Source organism: Hetaerina americana, unplaced genomic scaffold, assembly GCF_022747635.1.
Source record: "Hetaerina americana unplaced genomic scaffold, ioHetAmer1.1.p SCAF_26, whole genome shotgun sequence".
Classification (NCBI taxonomy): Eukaryota; Metazoa; Arthropoda; class Insecta; order Odonata; family Calopterygidae; genus Hetaerina; species Hetaerina americana.
In genome coordinates, this window is record NW_027286830.1 from 1,557,350 (window position 1) to 1,569,830 (window position 12,481).

Genomic DNA, 12,481 nt, shown 5'->3' on the forward strand with positions numbered 1-12,481 from the left:
ATTTTAAGTTTAGGATTTTTGGAAGTTGTTGTTGCTAATTTTTAGGTATAAGTGATTTCCAAAAATTGGAGTTTTAGAAAACAAAAATGATAAAACGGTAAAATGAGACCTAGCAAAATGCCATTCGATAGAATGAATTTTTTCTATAATCTATCTGATATGCAAACTGCAAAATTTATGTTGTAAATATTTAACTTAATACAGTGATGTCACGAAGGATTGAATGAATTGGTTGTATCAAACCTACTAATAACTCATGAATTGAATTTGAACCTTTGGGGATAAAAATTAGAATACCACTTAATATATCTCTTTTTTACAGGTAGGAAAACCAGTTTTTGGTGGGAATGCCCTGCAAATTTTCGGTGGGAAGTATCCTGTCTGTGAGTAACTTATCTTTTTCTGCTGTTTTTGGATTAATGAAAACATTTACCGCTTGGATAATTTCTGAACCCTCTAAAGCCTCTAACATTCCTCACGTCATTAGCAACAATGTCAAACATTCATGTCGTATAGAGTTTCATGATTGGTTTGCGAATGAAGTTTAAATTGATACGTACTTATAAGTAAAGGAGTGAAATGCTAGAATTTTTTATTCAATTGAAAACTATCTACACCTTCTTAATATATATTTCAATTTTTATTGAAAATCTTTGAATAGTTGAAAAATGTATTTTAAATTGAAAAAAAAACTTTTACCCCCGTCTCTTAAAGGGATGCCATCAGGCTTGACCTTTTGTGCGACCAAACGGTTGCGTTTATGTGTTGGTTATTATCTGTCACGGTTTCGTCTATGACCAAAGTTAGCTTTTTTACCGCTTGATATTTTTACCAATGGGCAGATCATTGTCTCCATGTTCTTAATTTAGCATAGAAATGTACGGGTAAAACTTTCAGTAACTTAAAAAATTTCAAATAAGTGCATCGTTGTCCAATCTTCTGAAAATGTCCTGTAAAAATGCTTTTTATATCTATGCATTTTTCATTAATTTTTCCATGTACATTTAGCGATTCTTCCATTCTGCTCATCATTCCGTAGTTTTTACGCTAGTTTACTTCAGCCGGTGCGTAATAATTTGAGCAAGTGCGTTGCATCATGGAGACCGGAACGTAATAACAAGATCTCAAAGCGACCCTCATAGCCATTCGAAAACATAAGGCCTCTCGCAGTTTGCTTTTAAAATGTTTTTGCTCGGAACTGAACCTGGTATGCTGGATTACTGTGTAGGTGTGCAGAACTACTGTGAAAATCCTGGAATTTCCTCCTCGCCCAGTATCCCGAGCGACCGTGCTTTCCTAGTGATTGTGTGGGCACAGCTGTTGGTTGGTTCGAATCAAATCTTGGCTCCATGTAATCGTCAATTGAACTTGTGATGGCATGTTTTTATTCTCTCTATCCCAGGTCTTGCTCTACACTCCCACTCTCCTTTTGAGCGGTTCCTCCCTTTTCTCTCATCCCCCCCAGATTTCTCTGTCCACCGAGGCTGGAGAAATTAGTTGAATTTTTCCCGCTCGTGCGCTGAAGGTCGACCGTTATCCACTAAAACATGGCTTTCCAAAGTCTTCCTGTCCTTTTACATGTAAGCACATATCTGTCGTTTTGTCTTGACGGTCAGGAGATAAATGGTTTATTTTATCTATATCGTTTGCCATTTTTCAAAAGTTGTATTGCTAGGCATGAGGAATATTTGGCTAAATAAATGAAACCGGCTTTGCTTAAGTATTTATATCTACATAATACATCGCGGGGTATTCATCTACATATGTAGATGAATACCCCGCAAATCGCCGAAAGGGCATGTGGTGGGGGTTGTTAGGCAACCAGCCGTTGATACAAGTAAATGACTATCCAGAATGTGATTGACGCAGGAGGCGATTGAACCATTTCAGAAGTCTACGCAAAAAAATGTTACCTTGTCTCCTTAAATCGTCTTTTAGTCGCTCAAACAGCTGGCAGGTCGATAGAGTGAGGTTTGATTGGTCAATTTTACCTCTTAATCATCGGAATTCATTAATAGGATAGTTCAGTGCTTCCGTTACGCTAAGAGGCCTTGGGGTCCATTTGCAATCTTCGATTTGATTTTCTTGCCTAAAAATCCTCACAAATTTCAAGTATTTACTTCTAATAGTTCATCCAGGTTTGACAATATACCAGAAAAATTCTGTTTACTTTTTGCCTTTCCATTGTTGATTATCGTCGCTTGGAAATGAAGGAGATGTCCGCCTGTTGGTTGCTGCTTATTTTAACACCGAAGGGTTTAGTTTTCTGTTTGGTGTGGTTAAAAATGGGTGATGGATACGTTACCTACTGTCTTAGAATTCTTCGATGACTTGTGCAAACCTTCGCCATTGTATTAACTGGTAAAATAGAGACTTAATTTGGATTGTGCACGCCCGGTGTGGAATCACTTCGTTCTTTACACCTTAGCTCAGGCTTGCAGGGTACCATGTAGATGTATCCATGCTATTTTAATACAGTTATAAAAAATGTATGGATTTTGTCAATTTTTTGGACTAAATATTTTAGCGAAGCAATCATTTTTACCAATAATGATTGCTTAGTTAGATTAATAGTATTAGCTAATTACATCTATATCTGCATAATACCCCGCAAACCACCGCAAGGGCTGTGGCGGGGGGTATACGGTCACCACCCGTAAAAAAGAACAAAACCACATGCAAAATCAACACATCCATGGAAACCTAATTAGTATATCCAGAAGAACTCTCAGAATTTCTTTACTCTGAAGAAAGTGTATTCTGCGTAAAATTATGGGTTATCTGAAGCAATATATCGCGTGTGCTTGGATCCTTTGTTTAGGAAGACGTAGAAAAAATATCCCACCTCTTCCAATTCTTCAAAGGTAGACGGGCGACCCTATCACATTACCTAGTCAAACACGCTCTTGTTATCCTTCAGGGAATCACGAAGATGTACCTCTCTCACTCTCTCCGTTGTTCCAACCTTCTGGGACCCCTTAAAACAACATTTTTTCTCAATCTTTCCTCCCTCGTTATCCCCCATTCAAACCCCCCTCACAACACCCCTCACTATGCCTATCCTTCGGCACACACGCGAATCCCCCAGGACCTGGTCGAGGTAGATCCTTCTTTTACCCCGGGACTCCCTCTTCACCGACCCCGACATGCTCCGTTCGCACCCCCGGAGGGAGGAGATGGGGTCTGACTGGTGGGGAAAGGGGGTGAGCGAAGTGGGGGAGGGACAGCCGACCTTCCGCCCTCTCATTCTGCCCTCGCCTTTATGTACTCGGCCGTAGCAAATTAAACACTGCTCATTTCATACTTATGCCAACATAAACATTTGGTGGTATTTTCAGCTTGCCAATTGGTACAATATTGCTTTAAGAGACGTGTTGGCGTCAGAGGTGGAACGATTCATTATAGGCCCAAGAGAACACAGGGTTCTAATAAGGATATCGCCTGAGGACATCCGGTAGAAAACTGTATGATAATCTAGGTATCTGATAATCCTGGATGATCCCAAGCGACATAGTGAACTTAATTCGGGCCGTGAATTTCACACCCTTGACCTTAGTGCAATGTTACTGTACCCTAGCAGTCGATCTATCCGTCAGATTGATGGCTTTGAAGCAGTTATTTTGTGATTACAGCTCTGAATTTATGTACATTCACACAATAAACCACAGACAGCCGCAAGGGCATGTGCATATGGGCATGCATGTGGCATATTCCATTTTCATGTAGCCTTAAATATATTGTACTGATAGCCTGGCGTCCCCATTTTTCATGGGAATGTATTCCAGTTTTTCAGTGAGAATCCCTATCTGGCAGAAGACAAAAATGTTGCTTTTCCAAATCTCTTCGAAATTTCGAGCGAGTAGTTAGATCACTCTGCCAGAATAATCATCCAATTTTGTTGTCAATGTATGTTAACAGAACATGCGATGAAACTTCTTTCAGTTCTTGATGACTATAGTGAATTCGAAGACTCATTGTTAGGATAACAGCAATTTGTTTGGAAAGTTAATCGAAAAACAAGCTGAAAGAGATTAAAATTCTAGACACACTGGCGGAAAAGATATCCAATACCAAATGGATGGAATATACCCTAGTAGCGTATATGAAGAGACAGGTAGATGAGCGTCGAAAGAAATGTATTTTTTACTCCGAGGAGAAACTACGCCAGCTATCTCAAACTTCAATGAGTTCTTGAAAATTATAAAGGGAGTTATGGAAAGCAGAATGAGAGATACACCATTGCAGAAATAATTATAAATTACAGACAGAATAACTACCAGGAAATTAAGTTACTAGATTCGTGAGAACTTCACGATTAGTGCAAAAGGAAATAATTCTGCTATTACTGAGTTTTGTACTGCGATAGCAGTTCAGTTTTCTCTCTCGAGCCCTAAACTTGGTGCCTCAGTCGCAATTTTACTCTTCCACATTTCCGATAAAGGGTCTCTCATTTATCTCATGAAGTAGGAGTCATTTCGAAGATGTGCGTTTCAATAGGCAAGGAAAGGATGAGATATGGGCCTTAATGCTTACACAATAGTTGCACAAAATATTTTTAAGGAAAGATTGAGTTTCATGGCCATAATGGTAAAAGTAATTTCAAATGTATTAATTGCGGAGTAAAAGTGATGGGACAACTCTGAACTGTAGTTTTCTTTCCTGGCGCAGATATATCATGGGACTGTTGTAATCGCAATCGTCTCAGAAATGTTAACTTAGCAATGAATATGCTCTACATTTGTATTGGAGATTATTTTTGACGTGCTAATTGTAAAAAAAAGCGTTCGAGATAGCGCATATCCCATGCATTTCATGCTTTCACGGAATCAAGTGAAGTGCTGAAAATAAAAAGGAGGCCTATTATTTGTAAAAAAAATTGTAATATAATCGAGCTACGTATAAATATCAATGCGATTGACAATTATAATTGAATATTAACAGGACTACGTCATCGCCGCAAGACTTTTATATCCGAAATCAATAGAATATTTTAATCGAAATTTAATCACCATTTATTCCTCCGAGGTATTTATTCGGAGCAGGCCGCCACGCTCCGTTTACGCTACTTCGCTCCGTCGTCCTGCCACCAGAAACGCCGCCCGAGCTCTACCGCCCTCCTTCCCCTCTCCTGCCCCTCCTCGTACAGTGGCAGACCACGATCGGCCCCTCGTTCTCCACGGAATGAATTCGTGGACACGGCGAGTAAAGTAAGCGCCTGTTCGGTGAAGGGGGACGTCGCGATACATGGGACTTGCTCTCTTTTTATCGGGGCGGCGAAGAAGGGCGCGCGAGGGAGCATTTCTTCCGGGTAATGTACTCGAGAATAATGGAACCGAGGGTCGGAAGGCATTGTTTGGGGAATGGTTCACGGGGGTGAAAGGGAGTGGGAATATCCTCTCTCTCCCCCCCCCATGGGATCACCGGGCTACTGGATCCCCTGGTGCCAGCTGACAGCGTTGTCGGTGGTCTTAAGCGATGATATCATGCGTGTAAGCGCATGAAATTAGTATTCATGTTTAGTGGATAAAGTTCTATCGCTAATGTTCAAGTATTGATGAAATATTTGGTTAATGATTGCTTTAATATTTTGTATAATTTCACAAAAATTTTCTGTTCAATCCGTTCACGTGCAATGGCTGATATTAAAAATTCCATTTTTGCATATTTAACCACCCTAGACAAACTCTAGGTATGGAATTGATTTACGCCGTGCTAGGGCAAATTTCATGTTTCATTTTCTTTTGTTCTTTTTAAAAGATATATGAACAGACATTTTATAATTGTTTCCTGTTTTTTCGCCGTTTTTAATGCCATAATAAACGAATAGAAATTTTTTTTTGCATTTTATAAAATTACGATTAATTTAATAATAATCTAATCTTTTTTTCGAGCAGTCAATTATTTGAATGTCTCTATCTACCAGAGGAATAAATGCAATATGATTAGATCTCAAACCTCTATTTCTTGTGAGATACTGTGAGCCAGTTTAATACTTTTTAACGGCATATTTGACAAATAAACACCTCATTTAAACGGTAGGACCAATGCTTTTATACCCACGGTTTGTTTCATTATATCATCACGGTTGTATCACTCTGTTAGCCACGTCCTGTGCGGAAGAGAAGCTTCTCACTACTACCTTTCTTCTCTACGCCGGGAATAACTATAGGCATAATTTTAAATTGCGTAGAGATTTCAAACAAGACAATTTGATGACCTAAGTGAAATCTGTGATAATTAAATTAGATTAAATACTGGGAACGTTGAAGCCTGTCACAAATTATTTTGTTGCCTTCCTCATTTTATCCGACCATTCCTTCATTTCACGACAGCTATTTTGTAAAATACCACTATGTATTTGCCATAATTACTTTAAGGACTACGTTATTTACGTACTGCTACTCCTAAAGTAACAATGCGTCATTCACACTTTACAAGTAGTATATGTATAAAATTATTTATTCGTGCATATTTATTTATTTTCCAATGTATTTACACCAATTGGACGTGATGAAAATGTGTATGTGATCGAAACGATGGGGAAATCTACATAATTTCATGCTAAATTTAATTGATAGTTGACGTGATTCATGTTTCCAGCCAAACTAGGAAAAGTGCCGGTCGCCTTGACCGTTATTCCGCCGTCCCCTCCGTCCTACCTCCTTCCCATCGCCCACCTCTAATATCACTCTCGCTCTTATCTGCCTCTCTATCTAAACCATCTCAAAACAAAGCCATCCCAGTGCTTAATAACCCTTACCCTCTCCCCTAACCTTAACCCCTCCCACACTCATCCTTTCATCAGAAGAAGCGACGACCTTTCCGACGAGAAATCCTTCACCCACCCCTCCGCCACCGCGTCCTGTCTCTCTCTGTCCACCCCGCCCCCTCCCCCCGTGGGGAGGGATCCTGGCCATTATCTCATCCTCGCCGCCCACCTCAAGGCCCCCTTCTCTATACTTTCCTCCCGGCAGCTTCCACCACCCGCCGCGCCTCAACCCTCCCCGTCTCCTTTCTCAAACCTCCCCTCCCGTCTATTCCTTCCCAAAAACCCTTTGCCTTTTTCGTTTTCTTTTTCCGCCGCAATCCCTTTCAAATCCCACGCCTCTCTCGTATCCTACCCTCCCACCTCCCTCCCTGGTCCAATCTCCTAACCCCCTCCCCGCATCATATTCCACGCACACAAACTCGGCCGAGAGACAGCCTTTTCTCTCATTCCCTCGTCCATTCTTAGACCCTCCATGTTTGTCAAACCAAGGGATATATTTTTCCTGAGTCCGGACGAAGAGTGTATTTATTACTTTTTTTAACCATTGCATGTGGCTAAATGGGTCGAGTCTTTTCAATCGAGAAATCACTACACGATTCCGTAAAAATTCGAGGATGTATTTTCTCGTCTCGTTCTCTATATCTTTACTGATACGGAAGCTCCCAAGGGGGTATTTTCATAGCGGTTGATATCACTTCGGTACACAGATAAGATGCACTGTACATAACTTATCCATATTTCCCTTCTTGCAATTTTTCGCCTTCTGGCCTGACCCCCGCTGTATTTATTTTTGTGAACAATGGAAAATTCCATTTCAGTTTTATAATACCTAAATGACTAAGATTAATATTTTTCTTCATTCTCTCTAAGTTAGGGTATTAACAATATCGCACTGATAAAATTAATTAAGAGAAAGGTGTGCTGTTGATCTGGCTAGACTAGTTCCTGAGATATATAATGCAATCAAGAATTCGCTCCGTAGTATTTTTAATGCTAATTGTAGAGGGGTAATATGGCCGCAATTAATAGTTTTTGATATATTCCTTGCATTTACACTTCTTCTCTGTGCGTACGCCTCACCACGTAAGGCATTTTACCATTTCATCTTGTCGATTAAATTATGCAAATCGCTTCCACCTATTCACCCTTTTTTTAAATTTCAGTATTCATCAAAAGATCAGGGGCCAGAATGAGCGTCATTGAAATCAGAAGTGAAACAAGTAGCTAGTTTAGGTATCCTATTTTGAAGTCATTGTATTATGCAATACTTTTTTGTAATTTATTGCATCTTGTTTGATGGATTTCTTCATCGCCGGTGGCGTAACAGTTTCTGTGGCAGAATGGAATGTGTGTGTGAAATATATATATATATATATTTTTTTTTTAAGGTAATCAAGGTAATCTACCGGTTAAGGTAGGTTTTTGGATGGACACAACTACCAAACAAATATTTTATTACTCCTACAAAACACAAAATCCATCATCCCACTCTACATCAGGCCTCCTTCATCTCTGCGTACCTTCTTCCTCCCTTCAACCCGTCCAACATTCCTATCCTGTTCCTTCCCTTTCCTCTTTTGCCCAATATTCTCCCCTCTATCACAGTTTTCAACATCCCACTGCCGGTCAACACCCCCTTCATCCACTTTTCCTGCCTCCATAGGATTGCTCCCAACAAACCCCTCTCTTCGTCCACCATACCAAGTACTTCCTCATTTGTTTTCTTCTCTGTCCATTTCACCTTCTCCATTCTTCTCCACACCCACATTTCAAAAGCCTCCAATCTACGTCTATCCTCCTGCTTCAATGACCACTTTTCTGCACCGTACATAGCTACGCTTCCTATCAAAGTTTTTACGAGTCTTTTCTTAACATCCTTACTCAAAGTCCCTGTCATCAACTCCCTCCTCCTTGTGAAAGCCTCTTTGCCTAGCGCAATTCTTCTCCTAACGTCCCTACTACTTTGACCGTGTTGGTCCAAAACACTACCGAGATACGTAAACTGTTCTACCTGCTCTAGTTTTTGCCCTCCTACTTTAATGTTAAGCTTAGCCTTTTTCTTTCTAGAAAATCGCATAACCTTTGTTTTATTAATATTGATTCTCATCCCATACCTGTCGCACTGAATTTCCAATTCACTAAGCAATGCTTGCAGCCCCTTGGCTGACTGACAAACTAAAGCTTGGTCATCAGCTTGGTTATGTAGATGTAGATGTAGATCAGCAAACCTAACTGATTTTACGAATTCCCCGCCCGCTTTCATTCCTACCTCGAGTTCTTCTTATGCCTCTTTAATCATTTCCTCAGCATACAGCTTGAACAGCAATGGTGATAATGAGCAACCCTGCCTCACACCCCTTCCTAACACTGCCCATCCTGACTCCCCGTTTCCCACCCGCACCTGAGCAGTCTGAGACATGTACAGGTTGCGGATTAGCCTCCTTTCCCTCCAATCTATTCCTATTTTCTGCAATATACTCATTAGTTTTTCCCAATTCACCCTATCAAACGCTTTTTCGAAATCTACGAAACAGGCAAATACCTCCTAGTTGTGTTCTATATTCCTCTCGATTAATAATCTCATTACTGCAATGGCATCACGCGTACCTCTCCCCTTCCTAAACCCAAACTGATCATCCCCTAAGTAATCATTTGCCCTACTCTCTATCCTTTTGTTTATGATCCTGAGAACAACTTTAGCTGCGTGGGATATCAAACTAATTGTCCTATAGTCCTCACATGACGTGGCCTTTACCTTTTTCGGAATAGGAACTAAAACTGATCTCACAAAGTCTTCCGGCCAGATTCCCTCCTCATAAATACTACGGATCAGCCCATATAGTCTCTTCCTCCCACATTTTCCTAAGCATTTTAAAAGTTCCACGGGAATGTTATCTACCCCCACGGCCTTATTTAGTTTCATCTCCCTTAATGCCCTTTCTATCTCATGGTCTAGTATGCCTGGACCTGAGCTGTCCTCCTCTACGTCATTTTCTTTCCTTCTCCACGACGATGGTTTTCTCCCCCACGCCTTGGAACGTCCACTTTGATTGAGTCACAAGCGATAGGCACTGCATAAAATTTTGGAGATGCGCTCCTGTGTAAAAAATAGAGCCCGTGCAAATGTGTACCACTCTTGCTCGCGGAGTGTGTGCCCCCTCAGGACGGTAGGCATTTGTGGGTCGCAGATGAGGAAATGGATAACGAAGGGAAAGGAGAGAGAGAGGGGGGGACCGAAGGATGGAAATGGAGGAGAGGGGGAACTGGGAGTCGATCGCGCGCCAGTGTGGGGCACGGCTGCGTGCTTGTTTGTCTTTGCACGGGGTAAGACAGCGTGCGCGGTCTTGCGGTGGATGGATATATGCGAGAACGCTGTGGCGGGGGGTTTAGGAAGGGGCGAGTGGTTGGGTAGGATATTGGCACGAATGAAAGAGGAGGGGAGAGATTCTTCTGGATGGGTTATAGAGTGTGGTGGAGGTTGCGGGAGGACCGTTGGGGTTGGGGGGTAAGAAGTTGGGAACCGAAGGGGATGATAGGGTCTCGGAGCCTTTCCAAGGGAAAGGTGGCAGTTCTCGAGGGGAACTTCACCCTGGTGGAAGGAAGGAATGGAGGAGGGCGTACATTTTCCTACGAAGAGAGGGAGGAAATGTAGAAGTGAAAGTGGGTGAAGTAGGTTGACGGTTAATAGTCCAAATCGAGATCGTCATGGAACTGGGAGGGCTTTGTGAAGGTATGGTTTTGTAAATATGGGTAAAAGAATCTCAAGACGTGGAATGTGAGTGAAGAAGAAAAGCCCAAATGTTGAGTATTTGACAGAAATTGATATGCGCATTTTTTGGCGAAGGAATTCGATTTTTTAATTCTCTAATATTTGAATTGCAATAAATCCTGAAGTATTTTTGCATTGCCACAAAACGGGCGGGTTAGATATACATGGGGTGCAAAGGGAAAATAGTAAAAGGTACTGAAATTATAATTTATGTCTGAATTGAGGGGAGATGGACCAATTTCTCTGGATGAGAATATGCTGTGATCGATACCGTTCTCGTAAGATTTACCTTATATGTATGCATATATGCATATATATATATATATATATATATATATATATATATATATATATATATATATATATATATATATATATTTGCACACATAATTACAGACACACATAATTTTAAAGTATAAAAGCGTTACATTTAATTGAATATTTATGCGACTATGTATTGGACTAGAAGTGTCAATAATACTAGCCTAGTGAATGTTTCTCCTCTATAGTATTTTATATTCAGAACAAGTGCCGTGTGTACAGGATTGACATATTTTTGGCGCATGGAAAGGACGATTTGCATTGTGTAGTTGTACAACACCATTCATATGGTTCGGGTAAGAGTAATTATCGTGTGATAGTTGTAATTTATTCCTTTGGACTCTTCACTGACGCCGGACCATCACATTGTGTTTTACAATAATATTACTTCACTTATTTGCTGAAATAAATAAATAGGTTTGAGAGAAATAGCCTATCAATGAACGGTCATTGGTACGTCTAGGCCAATAGGAAAATAATTACTGGCGACGACGATGGAGTAAAAACAGTCCACATCAAAATTCCCTTACAAACAGGGAAGACAGGGGAAGGACGAGGGAGATAGAGAGAGAAAGGAGAGGAGAGGAGACGTGTGAGAGAGATGGATGGATGGAGAATAGAAGGAAAAGAAAAGAAGAGCAGGGGGAAGAAGCGATGGAGGGGATGAGGAAGGAGAGAGAGAGGGGGAATGGAGGGTAGGCGGGCGAGGTTCGACAGGTGTGTCGGCTCACACACGTACAGCTCTGCCCGCCCCCTTCCCCGCAACGCCCCCACCCCTTCCCTTCTCCACCCTCCGACCCACCCCCTCCCCGTCCCCCTTTGGCGATGTCTGCCGCGGTGGTCCCTTCGACGGCGCTGCTGTCCTTCCGCTTTGTCCTACTCACCCTCCCTCCCTCATTTCCTTCCCCCGCCCCCACCTCTCCCTCTCTCTCCCACGCTTATTCTGGTGGAATGGGGCTCCGGGCGGTAATCTCCCTCCCATTTTCCCTCCTCTTCCGTTGCCATTTCTCTTCTCCTCCTTCCTCGGTCCTCTCTCTCGCACTCTGAGTATCTCCCCTCATCCAACCGTCCCCGTTACCATGTGACATTCGCCCCTTCTCCGTTCCCCCTCATGCCTGCTCTGTCTCCTCTCCCGACTCGTCTCCAAATTCTCCCCCGGTCTTCCCCCCCTCGGGCTTCCCACTCTCTCTCTCTCTCTCTCTCTCTCTCTCTTGGCCATCAGTGGCGATATGCAAAAGCGTGCACAAGTGTTTCCCCTTCGTCTCTTAATCTTTCACGTTCCCATCTTTTCCCTTTCAGATACACCCATTCTTTTGCGTACCCTTTCCATCCCGCGCGTTCACCCCACCCATCTCCTTTCTCCGTGCATACCATTTCTGCCCTGGAAGCCTACCTCTTTCTGAATTTTCTCTCTGTGGCCTTTCACTTCTCGTATCCGTTTAATTACGCTCCTTTCGTTTTTATTTTCGGCTCGGTTCAATTTAGCTAATAGTTTTCCATGTTCAATCGGGGAAATAAATTTGATGGCTACGTTGGAGAGAAGTTATAGAAAGTACCGAGAAATTATTTCCGTGCGTGGAGTGCTTTCTGTTGAAACGTCCGCGGGTTTTGTATTTCCCGGC